This window comes from Bombus flavifrons, chromosome 11 (genome assembly GCF_040668555.2).
Source record: "Bombus flavifrons isolate JBK064 chromosome 11, iyBomFlav1_principal, whole genome shotgun sequence".
In the NCBI taxonomy this organism is placed as follows: Eukaryota; Metazoa; Arthropoda; class Insecta; order Hymenoptera; family Apidae; genus Bombus; species Bombus flavifrons.
The window spans coordinates 2,115,899-2,141,044 of NC_138452.1; the positions used below are offsets into that span (position 1 = coordinate 2,115,899).

Below are 25,146 nucleotides of genomic sequence, written 5' to 3' on the forward strand. Positions count from 1 at the left end.
TGCAAGATACATGTTTACGGCGCTGCGCTGGCAGCGCATCAACGAAGACGAACGACGAGGTCGGGTTAGGTGTGTGTAGGTTAACCGAAATCTCCTTCCCGGGCTTGTTGTTTTATTCTTTCTCTCTTCTTCCTCGTTCTTGACTCCTTCGCTCTCTGTTACTCAGCTCACTTCATCGTAGCAGATTTTGCTCAGCCAAGCGTGTCATCATATTTTTCAACGCAGCAGCTGCGAGCATTGTCACGATCGGACTTAATGAGCACCCGTTTTCTTTTTCCTTCGGTTACTTGTACACCCTGGCGAGAAATATTAATTTTGCGGTGAAAAAAAGGGGAAAAAAGAGAGACGAACGTGTAGAGATTCGATAGTTTCTAGCATGACAGAACGTAGAGGAATATTTGTCTTCGGAGGATGCTCTCGAGTTAGTCCGTGGAGAAAGGAAAATAGCCGGGGTACGTGTTTTATCATCTTAAAAGAAGACTCGTTATCTGTCTTGCTTTTCTTCGCCTTTTTCATCGTCTTACTCTGCAGTTGATCTTATAAAGCACACGCCTGGTCATATCTCTAGATATAGCTTAATGCCGTTGTTCCGTTGTAGGGAGCCAGGAATTGCCCGAGAATGTTTGCCCCATTATTCCCTTCGCTGACGATGTCCGGACCACAATAGGAGAACGGATAACAAGCAGTAATATTTTAGAAATTTATAGTCGCTGGCATGGGATGATCATTGGATAGTTTCGATTCTAGTAGACTTCGATCCGCTTTAACATGTATCTATCTATTTTGATTGGCCCCAACTCACTTGAACCTTCAACTTCATAGTCGAGTCGACTGCGCTTCAACCGGTTCAATTCGCGCCTGTTCATTGTGTTCTGGATCGTGTCAAATCGCGCAAATTCCAATTATTGTCATAAAAGTCACTAAAGTTCGAAGCACTAACGTCATAGAAATATATACAGTACCGAGATTCAACAGACATCAAGGGGAAAACAGACGGCAGAAATAAAGTCCCTATAACACGGTCCCAATTCACGGGAAGAATTCATCGAGGCATTTCAGAGTCCTGCACGATCCTCTCATTTCCCAGCTCTGTTTCATCTTATAAGGCAAACGTCGACATCTCGCGGAGCCAGCTGTTGCTGGTCGTGGAACATCTTCCGAGCTTTCTCTCTGATCCCTCGCGCTTCTCTGCCCTCGTCCTTTCTGTTCTTTTTTTATCATACTCTCTGCTGGATAGCCGTGGTCCGCCGACGACACACACTTTTCTACCGCAACACAGAACGTATGTATCTGTGTGTGATTGTGTATCAGAAGGAATGATGCATGGAGGCCGAAGGACAGAAGAAGGTGGAACACAGAAGGGAAAAGAAAGAGTATGAGTAGATGATGGCAAAGGAGGATAGAGAAGAAGGAGGTGGCGGATGAAAAGGAGATAGAGGCCTAAAGAGGCATGAACGAAGACAGTCTGTAGAGGGGAAGAGGAGGAACTAGTTATGATAATGAGGAGATGCAGTGATAGCTTCGCGTCCGCTCCAGCTTTGCTCTGCTTCGCTTGACTCCCTCTTACCTTCTTCGCTCTTTGCCCGTATGGCAATGATCTTCGAGACCGCTTACACCTTTTATGCCTTATTGTCCGAGATGGCCGTTATCCGTGCGAGGCCGCAATCTGTGGCATCGCGACCGCCGTCCTTTGCGTGTATGTGAACGTGCACGCGTTTGCCAACGTCTGCGTGCCTGCATCTCCTCTCTGCCAGTACACCATCGTATAATGGGATGGGCTGCTCACTTTAAACATGGTAAATAACTCGCAGTGGCGCCGTATTATCTGGAACGCGGCCCGAGCGTCATTTCGAGATGCGCAACGGAAATGGAGGTTTTTTCGGGGCGTTGCTTGTTTCGTCGTAATCCGACCGCGATGCGTATATGTATATGTATGATGATTTCCACCGCAGAGATCTGCTTACGATGCCTCGTGAACTAGCAGTAATGGCTGCCTCACTATGGAAATTACTGTGAATACACTTTGGATACTCTTTCTTAACATATGGATACATAGACTTTGTTATTCTTGTTATAAGCTGGAAAGAAAGGAATGTCATTTCTCTCAGTGTCGTAAGAACATCCGCGACTGTCAATGTTGAGCTGCGGTAGTACCGTGAATAATTGAGTCAAAAAAAGGCCGAGGCGGCAGAGAAGAAGATGGCGAAGATTAATCTCAACCGGAGAGGAATTAAAGATGTATTGAGTTTCCGTTGAAAGGAACAAACTGGTTGCCGCGGCGAAGTCACGATCGGTGTGTTAACTTTCGGAGTAGGTGGGACATTCCGAGGGACTCTCTCTGGCTGCCTAACAGGCAACGAGATAGCATCTTAAGAATCTTCGAATTCCACTGTGTTCGCCACTGAGAACGAATTATCTGTAAATTCGACAAATTATCGGTGATATCGTTCACACGCAAGAGCAACGCGACTGGCCGATGGATACTCACGTCTTGTTAAGGATTATCGGACCACGGCAAAGGCTTACGGGTCGCTGGTTTTCCTCGGACGTCAGATAAATTCCAACTATTCGGCTACTTAACTCGTATTATAGTTAATTGGTAGAACGGCTGCTGCGTCTGTTTAATGGCTCACTCTTAACGATGCTTCCATTTCGAGCTGAAACGGCCGCGCTTCTGCCCTACCAGCGTTACAGAGTCACGCCTCACAACCAATTAGTCCACGGCCACGTTAGGAAAGCAATAATCGTTAATAGATTAATTATTCCGCAGGCACGTATTCATTGGCACGGTTTCTTGCAAGACGTCTCGACGGCTCTCATAAATTAAGGAGTTTGAGGTAATTAAGGAACATCCAGGCGATTCGCGGCTGCGTCATTTTTCTCTTTTTTTTTCCAAGCCGCGTTGCACTCCTCGAGAGATTACTCGAGAAATTAAGGGCGTTAATTATGGGAACGAGAACAACGTAGCGTGATTCGCAATTTCTTATCCTCGACCTTCTACTATCATCTTCTACGTCACTGACGAAATTCTCCTCGTGTAAAATATCACCGAGTTATGTTAATACTTTGAATCAGTGTACATCTTAATCGCGAAATACAAAACCAAACAGAGTAGTTACTTACGTGTCGTAAAAGACTTCCTTGATTTACAGTCCTCGATCGCGTTCTCTATCGCATTCTCAATCGCGTTGCAAGCAGAAATCCAATCGAATCACAGCGCAGCCCATACTTGGCAAATTAAAAGCGTTGCATGTTCGCAAGACGTTGATCGTGGGCTTGCGGAAAGTGTACCTTGTCAGTAAGGTCCTATTTCTCTCTATACCCTGGCGAAACGCGTTCGATTCAATTCACCGAGTAACGAGCTTCACGTAACTGCGGTTTTCTATCCGCTCCATTGTGTTTGCTGGCGTGGAAAAGAGGTTAGAGATTTTCTGTACTCGCTGCCCCTGTCATCTGATTATGATGGTAAGAGCTTACACCATTACCAAGTTGACAAGCAAACGGTCCTCAGTTACTTTTTGCCGTTCGATTTCTCTGGATAATGTATTGCGTTTACGAGTCGGCGAAGGTAGCCGGCACCTGGTATTCGGTTCGATTCTCCGTGGAGACAAACCTTTTGCCGGCCAGGGACATCTTGCGTGCAGTAATGAGCCGCAATAAGATGGTCAGAAGAAAAACGGGCTTGGCCTTTGTATTTCTTTTCTGCCTCCTCTTGTTGTTCCTTCCTCTTGATTTGTCGTTTCTTTTTCTTCTTTGTCGACAATGAGCCAAGGCGGACCGACGAACGCAAGATACTACGAAAAGAGACGTCGAACTCCGACGTGGGAGGAAACGTAGCGTGATAGCTAGCCACTTGCTCGTATATAACCTTATTCTTCTAACAGTTCGCCTACCTTGCCTCTCTGTCCTACTCATTTCTGGCTATCAACTTTATTTCTGTCCCCGCAAAATAGTCGTGTTTTTCTTTCGCTTGCCGCTGACAATTTTCCTGTTGCTCACTGACGCCGTAGTTGGTCGTCGACTGGCCGACGTGAAGCGAACAATTGGCTAGGTGCATTTCGAAACAAATTGTATTAGAATGTCACAAGCTTACTTTATGGAGGCTCCCTGTTTTGTATTATTCTTGGTGTTGATAGCGAAGAAAATATTGTTGTTTGTCAGAGAGTGAAACGATTCCGTTGACGGATATCCATTAATTAACATCTATTTCAATCAAGGGTCGTCTTATCAAATACGATGCAATCAAAACCAATAGGTATCCGTATAAAGTATATTTTACGACAGAGCGAAATAAAAATACCTTTGTGATTTCCTGAAAATACTACGGTACCATAAAAAGGACACTCATCGGGTCAAAAGAAGCAACACCGATAAATACCGCAATCCTTAGAGGTTTATATCGTTATACGATGAAACGAATTTATGCTTTTCTCATCATTGCATTTACAATCATAGCGGAAGCGATCTTTTTCTTCCTTGTTTGTTTCCATAACGAAATTTTATCAGCCTCGCGATTCTATCCAAAACTCGAAGCGACGTATCAAAAGTGATACAGGAACGAACCGATTAATTCAGGCGGCGTGGCGCTACGCTGCAGGACGCTCGTTACGTTCGAACGAGATTCCAACCGAGAAATACACATTCGCGCGAACTCTCTCGGCTGGTAGGCAAGCGCGAAGCAATTGGCACGAGCCGAGGAAAGCTCCACGATAGAGGAAGAGTATTTCCCTAGAGATGGATGAAAAAATAGGTACAGACGAAAAGTGGGACGGATAAATGGACGACATTCGTCCGACTGCTTGGTCGGGGAACACATAATTTATTAAGGAACCTGCCGTCGTTTCTCCTATTTTGGATATTCAACCAAGAATTAACCTTTTTTTTACCACAGAAAACTTTTATATTCGTATCGTTGTCTTTTTCTCTTATTTAGTAATAGATGCAAATATAGCTACCTTCTGTTCGTGTAACGACTATATCCTTCAATTGGGTCGTTTTTATGACGCAACACATTTTGTTCGTCTTTCTTTCCTAGTGGAATTAGATAAATGTCTTTTTATTCTATTTTGTAATTCTTAATTATAGCTCTCCGACGTATACAGGATGCAATATAGTTATCTCGTGCAACATACTTGAATTGAGCTGCTTGTAAGGGTTTACATTCTGTGTATTCAATTTTCTTGGATATTACAGAAATAAAGTAGACGCCGATCTATGTCTTTTTCTCTTATTTCGTAATTCTTAATTTTACCTTTGCGACGTGTATAAGGACGATGTAGCTATATGGGTATCCCCGCTCTATAATTTGCCAACTAATAACATTGGTAAATTAAAAAGTTACAACGTGCAAGTTAGAAAATCCCCTCACGCAATCCCACAATTTGACACCAAATAGGATAATTGAATAACTAGTAACTTATAAAATTTTATGTTTTACCATCAGATCTGTTACTGCCATGCAAGAGAATTTAGTAGCACTAATAACTCGCAACTTATGACTTGTAAAATTTTACTTATGATATTAATTCAACAACCTCAATAACCACATGTTTCGGTAAGATCGTTTCTACGAAGCTACATCCCGTAATCGGTTTTCTGGGAATTCATTTAGCTTCTTCCGTCGGTTATCTCCTGATAATTGCACGGTATCATCAAAGATACATAATTGAAACTGCGTAACGGCACCGTTCCTCCAGCCTGGTGAAGCTTTAGTATCGGCACGTTTCTCGCGAATACGATACCCTCATTTCGCTACTTTTGCTCTCCACCTGTCAGTCCTTTCTTCATCGCGTCCGTGAATCGTCTCACCGCAACTTTTTGTATCGCGTTTCAACCTCACGCGCAGAGAATTCTTGTCGCCGGTGTTTCCCAGGGCGAACCTTCGAGATCCGCAACCGCAAAGGATACATTCGATCGATAGCATACGATAAACCCACAGAGACTCGGCAAATAAAATATACGCCGAATATCTGCGACATTTTAAAGGCGAGTCCAATGGAAAGTTAATTTTATCCAGGTGAAAGCTCCAGAATGAATTATGGCAACGGAGGATAATGGTCAGTTCATTAGTTCATTAGATAGGCCAGTTCATTAAAAAAATGCTCATTAGGATGCATCTGCAATTTTACGAGTAAATTAATATTAGACAAAAGTAAATTTTTAATCAACTAGGGGAGTGATGTACAGATTATATATTTTTATGGTGATCTACAAGTCTATTTTTGATATGCTATATTTTCTATTCGCGATGGTACTTTATTATTGATAAATTTGTATCTCCCTAATATCATGTTTTCGATGTGTTTTATGGACGCGTTGCAATGGTTTTGTGCAACGAGAAGTAGTTTCTTCCTCTGGGATTTTTTAATGATTACAATAATCTAATTTTAACGTCGAATTGTTGATTACATATGTCCAGGTTTGATATAGATGTAAACTATTTATGAACGTTTAAGGTTATTAGCAGACTAAACAGTCAACATAAATCGTACATGCAATATAATCTGATAGAATCCGATAAAACGTCAAGTATGAAGACATAATTGCGTCTATAGTAGTGATGTAGACTCTATGACCAGCCGATCGGCGATCTGGTATATCGATGGTGAATAATTGAGGCGTGCACAGCGCGGAATCCCGACGAAGGTTTACGGGAGAATTTCGGTGGCTTTATCACCGTAATCTCACAAAGGAGCCGGAAGATTTTCAGCTGCTTGACATTCCTTGCATTGGGCGAACCCTGTGCGTTCACCGAAGCGTTGATCACTGCTTGCGGAGCTGCCATTCGGCTTCCTACATGAATGCCACGCGTTTACCGGTGCATATGCGTGCATGCGCCAAAGGTTATGTAAGTGGATTAGTCTCGTGTCGTACGCTGTTCTCGTCCTACCATTGTACGTAATGCACGCGTTGATTTGATCGCCTTTTAGTCACCTGATAAAACTATCCGAATACCATTTAACGTGCACGACGAGTTTAATTTATCACTAGGAATTGATTTCATGGAACGTTCCATGTGTCTCGGATTCGCTGTTTCCTTTTTCCTCTTTGTCGCGATGAAATTCGATGTTAATGATAAGGTATAGATGCGCGCCACCCGTATACGTTATAACTGATATCGGACAAACGAGAGCCAAAGGCAGCCAGTCGACATTTATCTGCAATCGATTCTCTGATTAATTCCGCAGCTATCGCTCGAGGATAACGCCAGCTTCGTTATTACAGCGTCGATCTAAATAGAGGGTAGAAAAAAGAAATAAAAGAGGGAAAGGTGAGATCAATTGCGTCCAAGGCGTACGGAAGCCATCTCCGTGGTGGTCCTCGTAGCGTCGTGAATCATCGACGGTGTGTATGGGTGGGAAATAAATTAGCGCCGCGAAAGATGTCAATTCCGATGCGCGTTGTATCGCTCGTTAAAACGCTTTACGACCGGTGTTCGAACGTTTGCGGCGTGGACGGCAGCCACCAGTTCGATGGTTAGCTACGATCAGCCACGACTGTGAACGAAACCCGGCGTGTATCAGCGATAGTTGGAATTGCGGAATATTCTGCGGTCTGGCAAATCGTTTTTCAATAATTGCTCGCCACCGCGTACCGCAAGTACGAGCCATCGGGAAGGCGATAGAGGGAAAAACGCGGACCTAGTCTGACGTTCTCCCGCCTCTGACTGGCTCTCCGCCTTTCTCGAAATTTGCGAGCTCCACCCGTCAGACAGTGGAATGTCTAATTGCGAGGCAAAACCTCCTTTAACCTGGTTGCCAGCCGCCCGTACACGATCGCCCGTAACTCGTGCCAGGTTAGTCGATCGTTCATTAAACGTCTATTTTAATGAAACGTTACGTCGTTTTCTTCCCCTTCGTCTTTCATCCGATTAAATTGATTCGAATTCTTCACTTTTCACGTCGAAGATCACGTAGAAATACAAAGATTGATTTATCGAACTGAAAGTTTTTCGTTAGACAATCTGATACGTGTTCGACGTCCGACTGTTGTGTAATGGTGGCTTGACGTCGAACGGATCGACTAATTTAGTCTCTGACTTGTTCATCGAACTATCGACCGCAGCTCGCAGGAACTTGCTGCGTATGAATCTTTACCGATCCTCGCTGCAATCAATCTTCTGTCAATTCGCTTGCTAAATCCGGATGTACCAGCCGATTCAGATAGACTTTCTGTATAATTAAATTCAAACTAAAAGTCAATACCTTCACAAGCAATTAAGAAACAAATAGAACCCACGCGTGTATATATATTGCTTTCATTATGAAGTTCGCCGTCTGTACTTTGATTCATAAAAGAAATCAGTAAACATAATTAATTTCTTTCAACATGTAGCAATGCGTAGGATATTTCAAAAATTCTTATCAGTTTTTTGATTCTTTGACGATTCAATCTCTTTAACTTGCAGCGGGCAAGTATAGTAAAAGATTCATGGGGTCGATGACATCTTATTACAAGGAAACCCCTAGAGTTTCGAGGACAACATGGCAACGAAGATAGTCCATACGCGTCTCGTGGGAATCGAACGAGCTCGGTTAAGGGTATCAGGTTTCTCGAAAACGATCGAAACGTGGGTACCCGCTTCTTCTCTCTTGTAAAATAACACGAGCGGATGGTACCTTGAATTTGTCATATTCAACGGCGGCGATCTTTCATCGTCGGTGCTTCGAATCGTGTACCGTTTGGAAAAAGCTCGTCCGTCACCATTAATTTGTCTAGGACGCGATGTCGTGGCTTGTTGATCTCGCGCGTCGCGATAAGTCGAAAAAGCGAAGAAGCGACGTCGAGGCCAGGACGCGGCGGAAAAAGCGCAGTCGCGCGTGATTTGTCTAGACTATCTGCCCTTTTTCATCCGGTCGCTTTGTTTCGCTGGGGCGGCCAGAATTTCTGCCCAGTCGTTTTACACCGACGCTATCATTTTCACGGAGAATTCTCCGGAGAACAAGAGAAAACGCCTTCGTGTGAGTTTCTTCCACCATATTTATTCGTACATCTCCCCTATTCGTATCTTTTAACGCGAGCAACTCGAATCTGCCCCAGTTTCTATAAGAAATACATAACCTTGTTTCTCGATGGTTGCACGTCCATCGAGCATCGCGCGTGCTCTGACATTGGTGAGAAAATACGTATCGGTGGACCGTCGTATAATACGGAAGAGAGAAGAATAAAGGAGGGAAAGAAAGCAGAACAAAATCATTACGCTAAAAGCGACTGGGTTTCGTCGGCGCACGGGGAAGACAAAAAACGAAATTATTCCAGCGGGGATAAAAGAAACCTTGTCGGTCTTTGTCCGGGAAAATGCACGCGACCATTTTTCGTTTTCTCTCGAAAACTTTTCGACGCGCCAACTTTCCCTCCTCCTTGGCCAACTTCCGACCGGTTGCCTTCGCTACTCTACGCGCGCGCGTATGCCATACCACGCCACACAGCGTCGTGCCGCGCTAAGCTACACCAAGCCAAACCACAACCGACACTCGAGAGAAAGAGGTAAACCATAAAGGTGTAGCAGGCGTCGAATAAAGTTTTCAGAGGCGAGGAACGCGAACGCGTGTCGGTATCGACAGCATTGCATTGAAACGGAGTCTCACGGGGGATCGAAACGGGCCGAATACAACGAGGTGGATCGCGTTGTTAGTTTACAGGCTCCGTCACCGCGGGAGACTGCAAAGCGGAATTAATAACCGTTCCAACCCGGTAAAATACACCGCAACGGACCGCCACCGCCACCCCGCATCTCCATATAATGGGTCGGACGACGAGCTGCCGGAGATACTCGCATCCGCGGCGGAACACCGTTAAGTAAGCTTGCACGTTGTTAATAAATTACAATGCACCCGAGACATTAATTATCGGCGGCGGATTCGCGCTGATCCCGCTGACGCGCCGCCCCAAGCAACGGGAAACAATTTCTAATTACTCCAGGTCACGGGGTGAAGTCTAACAACGGGCAGAGAGACATCCGCTGAAAAAACTAATAGACCAGACGGGACCGTTCGCGCGATATTGTGCTAGATGGCAACTTGTACTTGTATAGGTTGTTTCAGCTATTGTGGTATAATTGGGCAAGCGCGGCTGGTTTCTCGCGTAGAAATAAGTTGCGAGTGCGGGATAATGTTTTCGCTGTTCCCTTGGACGATGCTTTGAACAGAAACAACTTTGCACTTTATCTGCAGTTATCAATTTCGCATTTTTCAGATATGTAATTAATATTCGTCTTCTCAAATAAAAAATCTGATTTTCATAAATTTATCTATCATAAGGAGATAGCATGATCGATAGTGAAGTAGTATCTAGCAATGACAGGAAGCAGATGATTAAATTGTGAAACACGAACCGAGAAGTAATACTCGTGCACTTGACAGACCCTCAAAAACACAAAGTCTTTATCTTTCTACACAAGGAACTATCTTTTACTTAATTGTATCACGTCTTAAACATCCTGTACATGTTCTTTCCTAAGAATAAATTCCTCGACGCTCCTAATTTACGTCTACTATCGAGAAGAAAAGGTTGGCACGCGATACACGCGGAAGGAAGGTGTTAATAGGTATACTTAGACTGTGTAAACGTGCGCGTGTGTCTATAGCGATCATCGATGGGTGCGTGACATTTTAATTGCCGTCAGAATTGGAAGTAGAATACCTTGCATTCCCGAAATCGGCGTGCGAAGACGTCAACAAGCCAATCTCTGGCACCCTTCTGTTGAACCTTTTGTTGAAATTCCAAGAGACATGCCTTCGTGTCCTCCCTCAGTCGATCGTCCGTATTTTCTCGGTTGACTAAGCCGGATCCCGTGAAACCTGTTACTAATATTTATCCTCGAAGTGACACCGGAGATCGGTATTCGACACGGCACATTTTATTTTTCCGCGGGTCTCACGCGGCAGCGAACGCTTGTACCGCAGGGGTGGGCCCAAACTGAAGAGAGACTCGACCTGTCTCCTCTCGTTACAGCTGTAAATCGGTGTGACCGGTCTACGGGCGGAATTTATTTTGCGGATAGGATATACGATAGCTGTAGTATGCAAATCGTGGAGACGCACGCGTGACTTTATTGGCCGTGACACGTTACATACGCCCGAAGCAAATGTAAGTCGCAGAGTAGAGAATGGCTTCGCCTAGAGTTTGTCTGGTTGGCGCCGTCGACCAAGAGGGATGAACAAAAACAGAGAAACGTTAAGAGAGGTTGTAGAGAGAGAGAGGGGGGGGGGGAGAAGCAAGAGAAGCGCGACGTGTTACACTGTTCGGCTCGTGAATTTATTATAACGGTGCCGGTAATTAAATTCATGGGATTCCGCGAAGTTTTTATACGGTCCACCATCGAACGAAAACGTTCGTCGTCTGCGATTTTACCAATTCCAGTATGGAAACGGCTTCCAAGGGATAATCCATGAAGGAATTTGCTCGAGGCCGCGTTATTGCTGCCTGTCGCCGGTGACGGGCCGGCGAAAATGTTTTAATTTTATTCGTCGGTCCCGGCAGTCAAGCGTCAAGAACGTTCCACGCACTATCACCTTCGCTCGATCTCTTCGACGCTCGTAATCCTTTTGGTCTCTCAAATTTCCTCTCCTTCTTCGTCTTCTTTTTTCACCTTCTTTGGACCTCTTTTATCTCGTTTGGTGGCGCGCGCTCTTTTGACTCTGTTTGCCTGTCGTCGTTACCTATGTGGTTAATGCGCGTTGACGCTCGGAAAACCGTTGATCTATCGCGGACATAAAGCGAAGAAAAAGATACCGAGCTCTCTTTCATGGAACTCGTCGTGGTTGAGAAGGTGTGACGCACGCTCGAATTAAGCGGGATGCTGCCTTCGAAGATCCCTTGTCTTGATCGTCCTCGAAACCACAAGGTAAACGCAGGGGGTGGCACGGCTATGGAACACCAGCCTGTCTATATAGCCTGCAACCGTATTCTAAATTTTCGGTGATACGATTTTCTTCGGCCCTTCGTTTTTGCGTGTTTCGTGTCAGAGTTAATTATTGTTATTGGCTCTTCGAGCTGGTGTATAATGGGGACAGGTATTCGATTTGGATATTTTTATGTGTCTGAAGTAAAATAAGATAGGCACAAGACGAACAAAGCTTCGCATCGCTTGAACATCGGTATGCTGTTTAAAAATGTTATATTATAATATTCTAAGTTTATATCGCTTATATCTCTATGAAAAATTTGCGCGTTCAAATTAAAAACATTTGTTAAAGCGAATTCTCCTAAGACCGTAGCCATCTCATCGACCATGAAGAATTCGATTCAAAGTTGGTGTACGATGTTCACGGTGTTACAAAATGATTCCCCGACCTGCAATTCCATGATACGAGTTCGAAGAAGAATTCTCGTAAGGATACGATGGCGTTATTCCAGTCGGTACGATTAATGCCAGCGCTGTTTAACGTACGTAGGTGCCGATCGGAGGTCGAGTATATACATAAAGCAGCGGCACAGTCGGTTGCATTCATTTGGACAATTTAGGCGGGTAAGGAGAAAACAATCAGGGTTCGGGATCGAGTCGAGTTTGGGCTCACAAAGGCACGACGCGGTCGTACGGGAGAAGCGGTAGCGAGAGATGTCGAACGAGGAGGCCCACCTTTGGGCGAGAGAAGGTGGAACTCCTCCGCGCTCGTGGTCGACGACTAATGTTAAAGCGAGATGAATGCATCGAGCAAACTGTAGTGTAGCGAGAAAGAGAAAAAGAAAGAAGAGTGGAAAGAAAAGCAACGCAGCAAAGAACGTGCACGAATCGAACAACGGGGACGGTACGTGGACGAAGATGGGACCCGTTATGGAGATGAGAGGGGCGATGGACAATGGGTTTTGGACCCCGGGTCCCTCAATTCATAATCCTCATTCCTACAGCGCACAATGATCCAAATATGTTTTCTGTATAACAAAACGCTTTCATAAATGTTTATCATCAATTTAAATATTATCTGATGCGGGTGGCATTCGCCCAGAGTAGCTCGGTTACTACCGTTGGATCGACGTCAACTACTCTTTTCGTATCTCTGTCCCTCCACCAAGGGCAGATGAGGAATGGCTTTGAGATTTTTCACTGCCTACCGCAGACTGCTTTTACGTCTTTTAGCTTTTGCCTCATCCCATCGCCTCGACGACGACTTCTTCTTTCTACCTGCTCCCTCCCTGCTCCCTCCCCTTACTCTTCTTCACTTCGTCGGACTGGTAGAAGTTACGAATGAATTAGATCGAGAAAGAGCAAACTCTCTCGTGGCTCGTGTTCGATCCTCCGCTCAGCCGATGAACGGTGACTTTTTAAACCCAACCCGCTTCGCGGACGGTGTTCTTTATGTGAACTATTCCATATCAATCTTCCTAGCTATCGATAGTGGATATCGTGACACTACTGCCGTTTCGCCAAATTTCTAGGGAGTGACAACGACTATTGATTCAACATTCATAGAAATTAGAATTAGAATAGAAATTAAAATTTCAAACCAATTTCGTGCGCGAGATCTGTAGATTAGATTTCTGTACATTAAATTTTTATACTATAGTTCCAAAAAGTATTTGCACAACAGTATTTGCTAATTAATTAGGTGTAAATCTTGTATTATTTAGTAGTAGTTTCATATGACTACAAAAGATTAATACGTCGAAAGTAAAATGTAAAACTTGGGAAAAGATACTTCATTGGAAAATGAGTATGTGTAAATACCTGTGATAGCCACTGTCGATTCGAAAATTATTTGTCTAAAATTAGCAACAAAACTTTTATTATTCTAATCTTTTATGAATGTGGTTGTTTAGACGAATTGGATATTTCTTCGGTGAAAATTTGTTTCGCAAGGATTGTTCACTGGCAGCCAACTTCATGTATCGAAAATGCTACGCAGGGTGATGGAGCGACGATGATTATTATTCTACCTCGAGGTGATGTCACAGGCCGACCATTTTTCTTTCACGGTGCACTTGTATCGCGAGTCAGGCGGAGTAGCGAGATATTAAATACGATGAAAATGATTTATGAGCGTGAAACGCTTTCTGGGATTTTCTATTGTCACAGGCGCGCGGTCGCCAACGATACTCGAGCAGATAATTTACGAACACTCATAATTATGTCAAAATGATCAACAGGAGGGACCTCTGTGTTGCGCGTAACGATAATCCTACAAAATTTACCAATGAGTACATATTTCCGATATGGAACGGTGAATTTAAAATTGAAACGTCGTTCGTACGATACGACGAATGTAAAAGTTTCATATATACGTTCTGTTATTTACATGAATCTTTATCCACCGGAGAGCAATTAAAATATGAAAAATAGGCGTTACACAGAGAAACTTATTTTTTAAAGAAATAACGTCGCGTTTCTGAATCACGGAATATCTTATCTACAGAGAGAAGCTATTAGTATAGCAGCGATACGAACATAAAAGTAACGATAACTTATTTTCAAGAAAAAGTTTCGCGACATAAAGACATCTTTCTTTGTGCTGCCATTGTCGGATTATAATACCATCGAAACGCATTATCGTGCGGAATAATGCGGCAACAATTGTCAATAGAATCGAACGATCAAGTCCACGAGGAACGATAACGGTCGACGATACGATTGTAGACTGAGACACGAAGGGAAATGGATTCCCCCCGCGAAGGCGACGACGTCGTAACGCGCAATATCTCTGGAAAACAAGCAACGGAGCCGAGAAAGAATCGAATAAATTAATACTTAATCAGGACAGTGGCGAAATGCAGCGGAGGAGAAAAAATAGAAGAAACGATGACAACGATGGCGCGGGGTGGAAAAAGAAAATTTACGAGGAACGGACGTTTCGCGTTTCCACGATAATATCCTCGGGTGTCTCGTGATTAATGCAGCCGCTCAGTCGGTGAAAAGACGGCGGTCTTACAGCAGGATCGACTCGTGATCCAGAAAAACTGGCTGCACGGGACGGAAAGAATAATGGCGTCGCGCACTGATGACTCCTTTCGAAGCAAACCTCAGCGTCGCGACGACAACGGCGACTGTTCGCGTGGCCCCCTTCGTGGGAAGCTTTAAACTGCCGGCAGACATGAGCGTGTAATACCGGGATCCTTCGTTCCGCGCGACAACGATCTGCGTGCATTCGCTGCAGAGTTTGGTTCCTTCGAGCGGAACACCGGTGCCGCGCGTATCAGTTCGTCGGCGACAGGAAATTTACCGTGCACGGCAAGTGGTATAAGTGGATGCTGGTTGAACAATTACCACGAAATCCGAGGCACTTTGCGTCTGAAATTTCGTCAAACTAGGTCTGGTCTAGATTTGATTTCGTCTTAGAAGCAGTGAAGGTGTTCAGACAGAGAGCACGTTAAATGAATTCGGTTCGCTATGTTACAGAGAGACTAGTATTGTGGGCGATACAATACGCTAATATTGAGACACGATATTGCGAGATTGTAAAATCGGTCAAAGTAATTATGTTTCCGGAGTTGTGACTAAGGGATTGATAGAAATTTCCTAGAATTATGGTTAATGTTGTACGAAGAAACTTTCAGTACATAATTAAAATTTATATTGAAGTTACAACTTCTGCTTTCTCGTCCTTAATCTGTTGAAATGTAATCACGACTAAAATTTGTAGTACTTTTGCTTCAAGTATATCCTTTTCATTGTATGGAAGTCTAAAACAATTTGTCCTAAATCGGTTTTATTTCCACTTACAACGCTATGACAGATGATTTAAATTATAGTCTCGTTATATCATGACCCATACTATACGCGCTAATCGATGAAAATTTATGTTGTACTAAATTAGCTAAGTCAGAGAACATCTATTATATAAGTAACTGAGATATAGTATAAGTGTATGTAGCACGCACCGATATCGACATATTACTCACACGGAAGGATAGGTAGTATAGTCAGGAAATCTAGGTTAGCGTGAAATTTGTAGTTACCAGCTTTTTGATATTCATGAAACTTTTTACCCGTATCCCTGTTTTGTTTTTCTTTGCCATCCCGTGCAATCTTTTGCAACTCGCCGATCCGTAATTGTCTTCATCTGTAACAAGTCCAGAGCTACCGCTTACGATTCCAAGGCAATACAAGGTAATGTCTTGAATAAAATATTTCCGCTATCTGAGACGTCAGTCGCGCTCAATCTCTGCAAAGACGATACATCCGCACGGTACATCCAACATTCATTTTCCTGCCGTTCGATAATTTCCAGTAAATTCTCGGGATTCGAGGCACCGCTCTCGATAATGCGCCACTCGACACCTGCTTCTATCTTCTACTCCATCGGCGAGGCTTTCTTCGCAGCCGGAGTAATCCTCTCGGAAATCGCTCATAGACGAAACCTTAAAGTGGTAGTCGAGGAACGAATTGATTTGCAAATGGAAGAAATCGACGGGAGTTGCGCGTCGAGTTCCTTCTCGCTGCTTTTCATCGACGCCCAAGACCTTTGACTTCCAACACCAATTTATGCAGACCCATCACCGTAAAACGTGCACTACCGTCAATCCTCTAAGGATGGTTCGTAACGAAACGATCTTCACGCCTGCCTTCGTACGCCTTACCTTCTTTTCGAGTCGTTGATCGATCAAAACTTCCAACCTCCGATAGGGAAACAACTTTCACAGCAGACACAGTCGAAAGTCATTCATGGAACGAACAGTAACACGAAAGAGGGACATCGTACTTCAGTACGACTCTTGGGCTGGTAATTGTAATTCAGCCCGCGTGCACAGCTTTACTTTCGATCGGCGAGACGCACGAATTTGTCGGGATTGTAATCCTTGCGGGGGCAAATGGAATACGAGGAATCGAAGGTCGTTGTTCTGGCTGAAATATCGATTATGTCGTGCAGCCTGGCCGCGTGCTCGCGGAATCGTGTTGCACGGAACAATGTTTCGCTCGACGCAAGTCTGCTAAATTATTAATCCGGCTTCGTGTAATCGCGCTGTTAAGGTGAAAAGCCGCACAGCAGACATTCTTTAACACGACATCGGCCGTTTACGTCTGATTCAAGCTTTGGAAGCGTGTTACGTATCGGGAGGAAATAACGTAACCTGGTCAAGAACAGACTCGCTAAGGAAGAAAGGAGTTACAGTATAGTCTAACAAGTGGTAAATAATATTTCGATGAAATGGAACCTGTTGTTTATTTTACTACAATACGTATACGAAATGTCCCATGTGTGCGCTTTGGAAAATTCGTCGAATTAATTTCATTCTATTTCATCGTGTAATTCGCATCAAAAAATTATTTCGTTCCTTTTCCAGTTATATTACCAGCGCGTTCTCTAATTTTGGACAATAGAGTCGTAAGTATCAAGCAAACACGTTGAAACCGTGCAATATCGTCGCGCTAGGAGATTTTGCAGCGGACGCACATACAGATTGAAGCACCGTGGAAAACACGGCGCTATCGGATTAAATGCATCTGCAACTGTTATCTTCCCGTTGATGACTTGGAGCTGGCAACTTCCGCCGCTACGTTCTTTCATCCTCGCGTGTTTCGTCGAGAATGCGTGCTTATCCGGTTTTACTTTCCGCTAACTTTATCAAATGTATGATTTTTCGAGCGACGGAAAGAGACAAAGATAGGGAGAGACGAAAAGGCAGAAGGACGGGGAGAATGAACGAGAACACGTTGACTGAACGCTCGGCTATCGGCTGGATAACATCGATAGGAATAAAGTTATATGCATTTCGTTTTTGTTGCGTTCTTACCGTTGATCCGTGGTATGATTTGCTCTCGCGTTTCCGTTTCACAGATCAACTCGATAACTTGAAAGCTTTTCCTGCCTTTCGTTCCAATTAGCGGATCGTGCATACGACTTCTCATCCTACTTTCAACGCTTGTATCGACCGATCTTGCGCCTCTCGTTCCCCGTCCACTACTTTCAAAGTAATCGTGTCAATTGTAAACATACGTGTTCGAGTTGTACGGTTTGTCAGGAATTTCGTAGAGCGTTCGATCCGTCTGAAGAATAACTCTACTCTTCGAGCAAAAACCATTTGCTACGAATACTCCATAGAAACGTTTCGTTAAATCACTGTATGCGCACTTACACCGATTTCAAATTTCTCTTCGACGTAGTGCGATTGCAAATAGATGTACATTTGTCGTTGGTCTCTTATTCGCCTTTCTTCAAAAATTCACTTTAATTCCTGTATTCTTAATTCCTTATATAGGATTCACCAGGTTAGGAGCGATACTTTACGAAACTTTTTATGTTCCATAGAGTTTGTTACGCATTACATATATACCTAATAAAATTAAATTATAAATATATTTTTTATTATGTTTGATAAAGCAGTTGTCGCAACTATTGATATTTTAAAGTTTTATTTTAAAATATTTTATCAGTTAGCTTACAGTAAAATAATTAAATGTACATAGATGAGAACTCAAAGTGAATCCCTAAACTTAGTACATTTGGTGATACATTAGGTCAGGTGATAGATTTGCACGAGCTGTTAGGAACAGACTTATCTGAACCAGGTAGGTCTATCCATTCTGCCTATTAAGGAGTTTATAATAAATTTCTAAAACCCCTACCATTCACGGCAGCATCGTAGAAATACCTTTATAGATACGTTGCAGAAGTGATTCAAATCAACCGTAAACCATCTATGTACATCGTCAGCCTCGCTATTTTTCCTCGTAACAACATGACCAATTGCTCGTGACAACACGAGCAAGGAAACGATTCTCGACTGGCGAATTCCTATCGCATGTTTCGAAGCAACGGATGACTACTTTCGCGCACGCAATTGCTCGTGCTTAGTTTTGTTATCGCACGAGCACTTGTCATTAACCCTTGTAGCCATTTTGGAGGGCCGGTGCGGCATTTCTCGCAGCAGCGGATAAACACGAACCCATGGGTGCGTGCAGTTGTCGTTATCAATTTTATGATTTCGAGAGAACACGGACGCTCGAATCGTTTCACGCCTGAGAAACGCTGTGGCCGAGCATCGTGTTTATTTATCGGCAACTGATAACGACAACGTCCACAATAGAGGAATGTCCCACGGACGTCGTGTTAATGATTACGTGCTACGGCCGGTGGAAGCGAGCGTGGCGAATAAAATCCGTCGGCCTCGTTGTACGCATTGCGACAAACCGGAGGTCGGAGGTTGCCACCGTGGCGTAGATCGTCGCGCGACGATAATCACTTTATGACGGTTCTCCTGTGTGCTGAGCCTTTTTCTCATTTCGACACGTCAGACTTTTATGAGATTCGTATGTGAAGCATAGGTTGTTAGTTGTTACTTTAATTTAACTTAACTAATATTCTGCGTTAATTAATATTAATGAATCTGCATTAAAACGTAAAATTGTTCTTCTATAAAACGTATTTGTTTTACCCGTGACTTTTAAATGTTCCAAATTTAGTTAGTTATTTCTGTCGAAGTACTGTAAATACCTTAGAGATATTGTGGTTTAATTTATTCAACTACATTCTAATTTAATCTCCTAAGTTTCTACCTTTCAAATAATCTGTATTGGCGCATTTAGAAAAGACATCTAGAGTCGTATTCAGTCTCAAAAGTCAATTGAGATATATTTATAGTTCTGTATTAAAGATTTGATTCGGGTACGGAAAGAATTTCGACAATAAGAAAAATATTGCAAGGCTATCATAAAAAAATGTCAACGATACAAACGTAGTAGAAACACGCCAAAAAAGAAATTCTAACAACAAAATTTCAAGCAGATCTGGGAAAGAATATTAAATAAAAATAACAAGCACCATTATTATATGAAAAATAAATAAATAAATAAATCCAGAATACAAGGAAAGATGTTTCAAAAATAAAATTACTAGTCATAACGTTCTAGACAATAAATGTTTGAGATTTGTGAATGACGAAGTAAGCTTCGGATAAGGTAAAGTTAAACTATAAATCAATGTGAAAATCCACAGAATACCTATATAATATATATATATAGCAACACCTATACACATACCATGTATGATCAATCGCAATAGAAGAACATCAGCGACTACATTTGATTCCTGATTTGTCGCGGTTCTTCCGGGAATTTCGGCCATCGATCTCGTTCTTGTCGCCATGCGAGCCCATTAAGCGCGATCATTAGCTCCGGTAGGATGCCGCTGTCAGCGTTGGTGACGTCGCGTCGCATTATCGAGACCGGCGAATCGGGACAGAGTAATTGACATAATTGTCCGGCACGTGAAATCGATCGGGCATGCCGATGAGAAGGCGTCAATGCCAAGAAGGGTCTGCACTTACCATCAGATTGTTCGAATTTATCGGACGACCTGTAATACTCAAAGAAATGCACCTTCTACATCTTTCATATGAAATTACATCATTAATTTTGTAAAAATCGCTCCCTCTTCAACAATTTAAATAACTTCTGTTGTCCATATATTTACTGCGTGTAATATTTGTTCAATCTGGCACATAAGGAGATGCGTACGAATATGTAGCTCAGGAGGTGACCAACTATTAATCAAACATGAAAACACGTAGTTATTCCGAACAAAAAGTCGAATTATATTATATGAAATTATATATTATATCGAGTTATATTTCATTTTCTTTGTGAAAATAATAGGGACGGTAATATGCTCGGCACGAAGCTGTTCGTACCGCATCACGGATTTGCTGCCAATTATCTAGATATGTACCTTCCATTCTCTGTCGCTGTCATTTCTATTCCGCCATAGAGCTCGCGCTGTCCACCGAATAATTCTTATTACACTCGAAACGATAAGAGACAATAGCTGCCGTCGAAGCAGCGTATTCTACCTAATTGGCATAATTTCTCTCTACGTAGAACCGCAACGCAGATTCGCGGCACGATGATGGTAACTGTGAGAAACAGCGGTCACACATATACAACTGGGCTGGATTACACGAACAGACAACCGACCTCGTTGGTTTCGTGTCACTCGATATTATAAAGAAACTTTCTAGCCACGAGTCGCGACATAGTATTTCCGGAAACGTTTTCCTAGACCACGTTTGTTCGTTGGTTCGCTCGTGCGTTACTCTCTTCAGAACGGAAGTTCGTGAGGAAAACGCGCAAACGAGAACGCAACGACAATTTATTAACGATCACGGCGTCCGATAATTATTTCCGTCGTGAACATGGTCCGGATACAAGCGCGCGTGACCGAACGCGTTCACAGCAATGCCGCGAGAGATTTTCTCCGTTTGGAATCGGGAGATTTGTCGCCGGTCGAGCGTAGAGTATTTACATGAGCGTTAGATCATTAACGCGGTATATAGTCGCGTTGTCCTCTCAGCGTCACCGATGACGCGCCACGTTGGGACGCGACAACAGCGAATTGGCCCAACGTAATTGCTATAATTTCCCAACGCGTGGAATCTGTTGTTGCAACGTGAGCACACTGTCCACCAAACCTCGAGATACCTGCCCCGATAGAACTAGCAAGACAATTATGTCGTGGACCATGGGCACGCGCGTGCACGTATGCGTGCACACGAGGCATCGGTAAAATATATGGCACGCGTGTGTCTCGATTGTGGCGATCGAAATCGACGAAACGATTGAATTTACCGAAGATTCAGCGGTGATCGTAATTTTCAATCGCAGATTACGGATCTGATTGCGGATTAAGCGATACTGCCGGGCTATTTGATTACCGGGTATATCGGAAATTGTACTAACAAGTACGGTCGCGACGAAAGCAATTTATTGCTTGATCGGTGAAACGATATCGCGATAACGAGCGTGGTTGGTGAAAGTGGTAGGGGGAGAGGCTTTAATTCATTGACTGTCGTTGATAACTCGATCGAGCTCGTTCTTTCGAGTTTCCCGACTCGTCGGATATATTGAAAGTCGCGTTTCTGCCCTAACGATAAGTAATTCCACACGACAATATTTTTACATAATTCTGTTTCCCGGTAGCAATTGAATCTTATTTTAAGAATGAAACAGGGCCAGAAGAGCGATAAAACACACGTCCTATTTGGCGTTGTTCCTCAGACGCAGCCATTTCAATGCTGCATAAGCTGCACGTCTAAGTTTCACAGAACCGCGCCAAACGATCACCTAAGTGGAAAACATGATTGAACAGAACATTGTTGCTTACAGGAAATTTTCTGATTCATTCCGTGTTCCAAGCCCATTCACCAGGCTACGACCATAGATCGCGATACGCCTTGTACGATATCGCTGGAAACGACTTTAATTTACTCGATGCAAGGTCCGTTTTTTACCGTGACTTTAAAACGTTCCAATACAAGGGCAGCGGCGCGGCGTAGCTTCGTATATTGTATAATTGCACGCCTACGTACGTCTTTCTTGAAAACATTCTTTCGCTTGTGTGGGCTTAGCCGACCTCCTTCCGCCCATTTAAACTTCGTCCCTATTCTCCACGACATTTACCCGGAACGGACATTGCGTAAATAATTGCAACGCGCGTTGCATAATGAAGTAGCTGTATGGAATCGAACAACTTATGTAGTACCGCGTGTTTTTGCTATAGCATGACACCCACGTGACAATAAACACGAGAATGACAGTCGATGGGAAGAAAAGGCCATACCACCGTGGGACGCGTGCAGCGTGGAAACGACACTCGTATCGCGATAACGTATTATAAGAGCGTACACTTCCTGATTTTTTCAATACTTCCATGGGGCAGTGTGTGTAAAATGTAAACGCATGAGCAGAGTTGAACGTTGCATGCAAGAGGATATATAAAACGTTATATATATGAAACGTTTCTTAGAAACTTTCGCGAGCTCTTGAAAAGAATAAAATGAGAATAAAATCAGTAATAAAAAAATATTGATTTAAAAAATCATGTTCTAAAATGCTGTAAATAAAAAATACTGTAGGTAAAATGCTGTTCTTAATACATATTGGATATATATAATAAAAATCATTATCAAATACATTGATACGTATCCAAAAGAGCGGTGGTTCGTTTGAAAAACCGACTAATCGAAACAGAAGTTGAAATTTTCATTTAAATCGGTGCAGTTAAATCTATGGAGGAGGCATTGTCAGACTTCTGAATGCCGCAGACATAATTCGTATAATTGCGGAACTCTTGCCACTCATCATTCGCCATTCTTTCGCGGTAATATGCAACGTTCCGCGGTATCAACCGCGCTCATACGTGAATGGCAATAAACAGTCGGTACAATGGCTGGTGGGACAAGAAGACAATTGCGGAGCATAGGGACACTCACGGAAACGGAACACTCGTTTCGCTAGCGAACTATTTTCACCAGTGAGAACCATGTTTTCTGCATACTCTCCGCGTTCCCCTTTTTACTCTTCCTTTCTGTTCTTCGTGTGCATCGCAAGAGGAAAGCTAGTACACATTGACGAGTTTACGATCGTGGTTGGTTCGATCTGATTTGCTTCTGTCGTTCAGCACGTACTTCGAACGCAACAGTAACCTCTGTGAGTCTTCGAATCGAGAACTGTGAGAAGAGGTTTTGTGCAAGTGTAAACTGTACACGATGCAACAAAGAGAGAGTGTAAGAGTAATATGAAGGAGGAAAGTCCGATTTTCCGATCGGTCGTGTGTCGACTGCCAGTAGGGGTTACCGAGGAGAGGAAAAAATATGCTTCCCATTTCCGATGTGGCTGCGGAAATTGAAGAAGTTGCGCGAGACGACAGTGGAAAATATTTATTACTCGGCCGCAGATACTTTTCTTGACTTACGAACTGTTGCGGTTTCTCAGGTCTTTCTCGACTCAGGTTTGTGGTACCACATCATGGCTTTTTAAGAGATAAAATACGCGTCGAGTCTCGTGATTATTCTTGAAAATTAAATAATATACGATATATACGAAGAGATAAAGTTTCTGACAGTATATGTATAACAGATTGTGTTCTCTTTTGGTGTGGTGTTGCAATGGAAGATTAAAACGACGCTAAGCTGGCAATAAAGAGTAACGTTATAGCCGAGCCAGTTTAAATTCCATAGTGTCTTATTCCGAACGACGCGGATTCCCCGCGTGCTGAGACAAAAGAGGGTAGTTGTTAGCTATCAGCGTGCACAAGACCCTTCCTGTCCTCTTCTTCTCTCTGTTTCGCTTGGAAACCTTCACGCTAAGCGCGAAGGCAATATCGGACTGAGCTTTTCAAAGCACGATCGTCGCGTTCTCAAAGCGAAAGAATGGTTCTTGTTTCTTCCAAGAATTCGAATTTTCTCCTAGATTCACTGCATTACATTTTAAAGCAGTTCCATGTCCATTGTAAATGCTGATAGCGGAAAGACAAGAAAGAAAAGAAAGGTGTAAGAAGATCGAAAAAGAGCGACGGAGGAGAAAAGTAAAGAACGAAAGAAGAGGAAAAGCCGAAAGGTTGACCAGATCGTTAATAAAAATCTGGGCGTGCTAGAAATCTATAAGAGTCGAAACGAGCACCGTCTGCTACGCTAAGTAACTTTGACAATATCGTTCTTTTCCTGAGTTCCTACACCTGCGCCCGGTTTTTTTTATCGCTAAAACAATTTCTTGTTTTTGCCATCCGGCTCCCTCACGCATGTGCCCACCCGCTAAATTTTTTATTGCAAACGTTTTATATTTTATATCCAATCAGAACATGCTACAGTTGCCACGTTAGTTCGAATCTTTCACGCGTCGAGGATAACATAAATGGATATTCTCGAGTTCTTCCCTTCTTTTTTCCCCTCTCCGTTTTACTTTCCTTTTCTTTCTACCTCTTTGTACACTGTATTTTCGTTCCCGTGTACGCTTCCATCTGAGACTTGCAGGTGAGACGAATGGCGAGTCGGAGAATGTCGGGACAAAAGGAGGCCAGAAGCATAACACGCGTGACTCGTTCGAGATCACGGCGCACGGTTACGCAGGTACCGGCCGGTTCACGTGGCTGGTAAATTAAATTCTAATAAAGCTCGCCGAAACGGGAAAGAAAAAAGTAGTCGAGTAGTGGTCCACCGGCGAACAATGGCGTTGGAAGGCGTCGCAGGCAGCGCGTCTTCGGCCGACACGAACCGCGGATAATTATATCGAGGCGGTGACCAGGAATTCTCGCAGAAAAACTTGTCTTCGGTCCCTACGGTGCTCGCAGTGCCGCTATGGGACGGTTAACTAACTCGCCGGCTACGTCGCTCAGGTGGTAGGTGTTCGGTGGTAGGTGTGTTGCTTTCGAAACGCGTCGGCCCCGTGTAAAAAAGGTGATCGGTGAAAAAGACGGTGCGGCGAATAGTTTCATTCCTCCT

At 43.5% G+C, this 25,146-nt stretch overlaps 2 protein-coding genes across 2 annotated transcripts in view; both read left to right on the plus strand.

Annotated features, from left to right (window-relative positions):
* The window catches only part of olf413 (DBH like monooxygenase olf413), a 176,068-nt gene that overhangs the window by 97,006 nt on the left and 53,916 nt on the right, over window positions 1-25,146 (plus strand). The gene's annotated exons all lie outside the window — the stretch shown is intronic.
* Window positions 1-25,146, plus strand: part of Timp (Tissue inhibitor of metalloproteases) — a 339,739-nt gene that overhangs the window by 58,060 nt on the left and 256,533 nt on the right. The window lies entirely within an intron of this gene.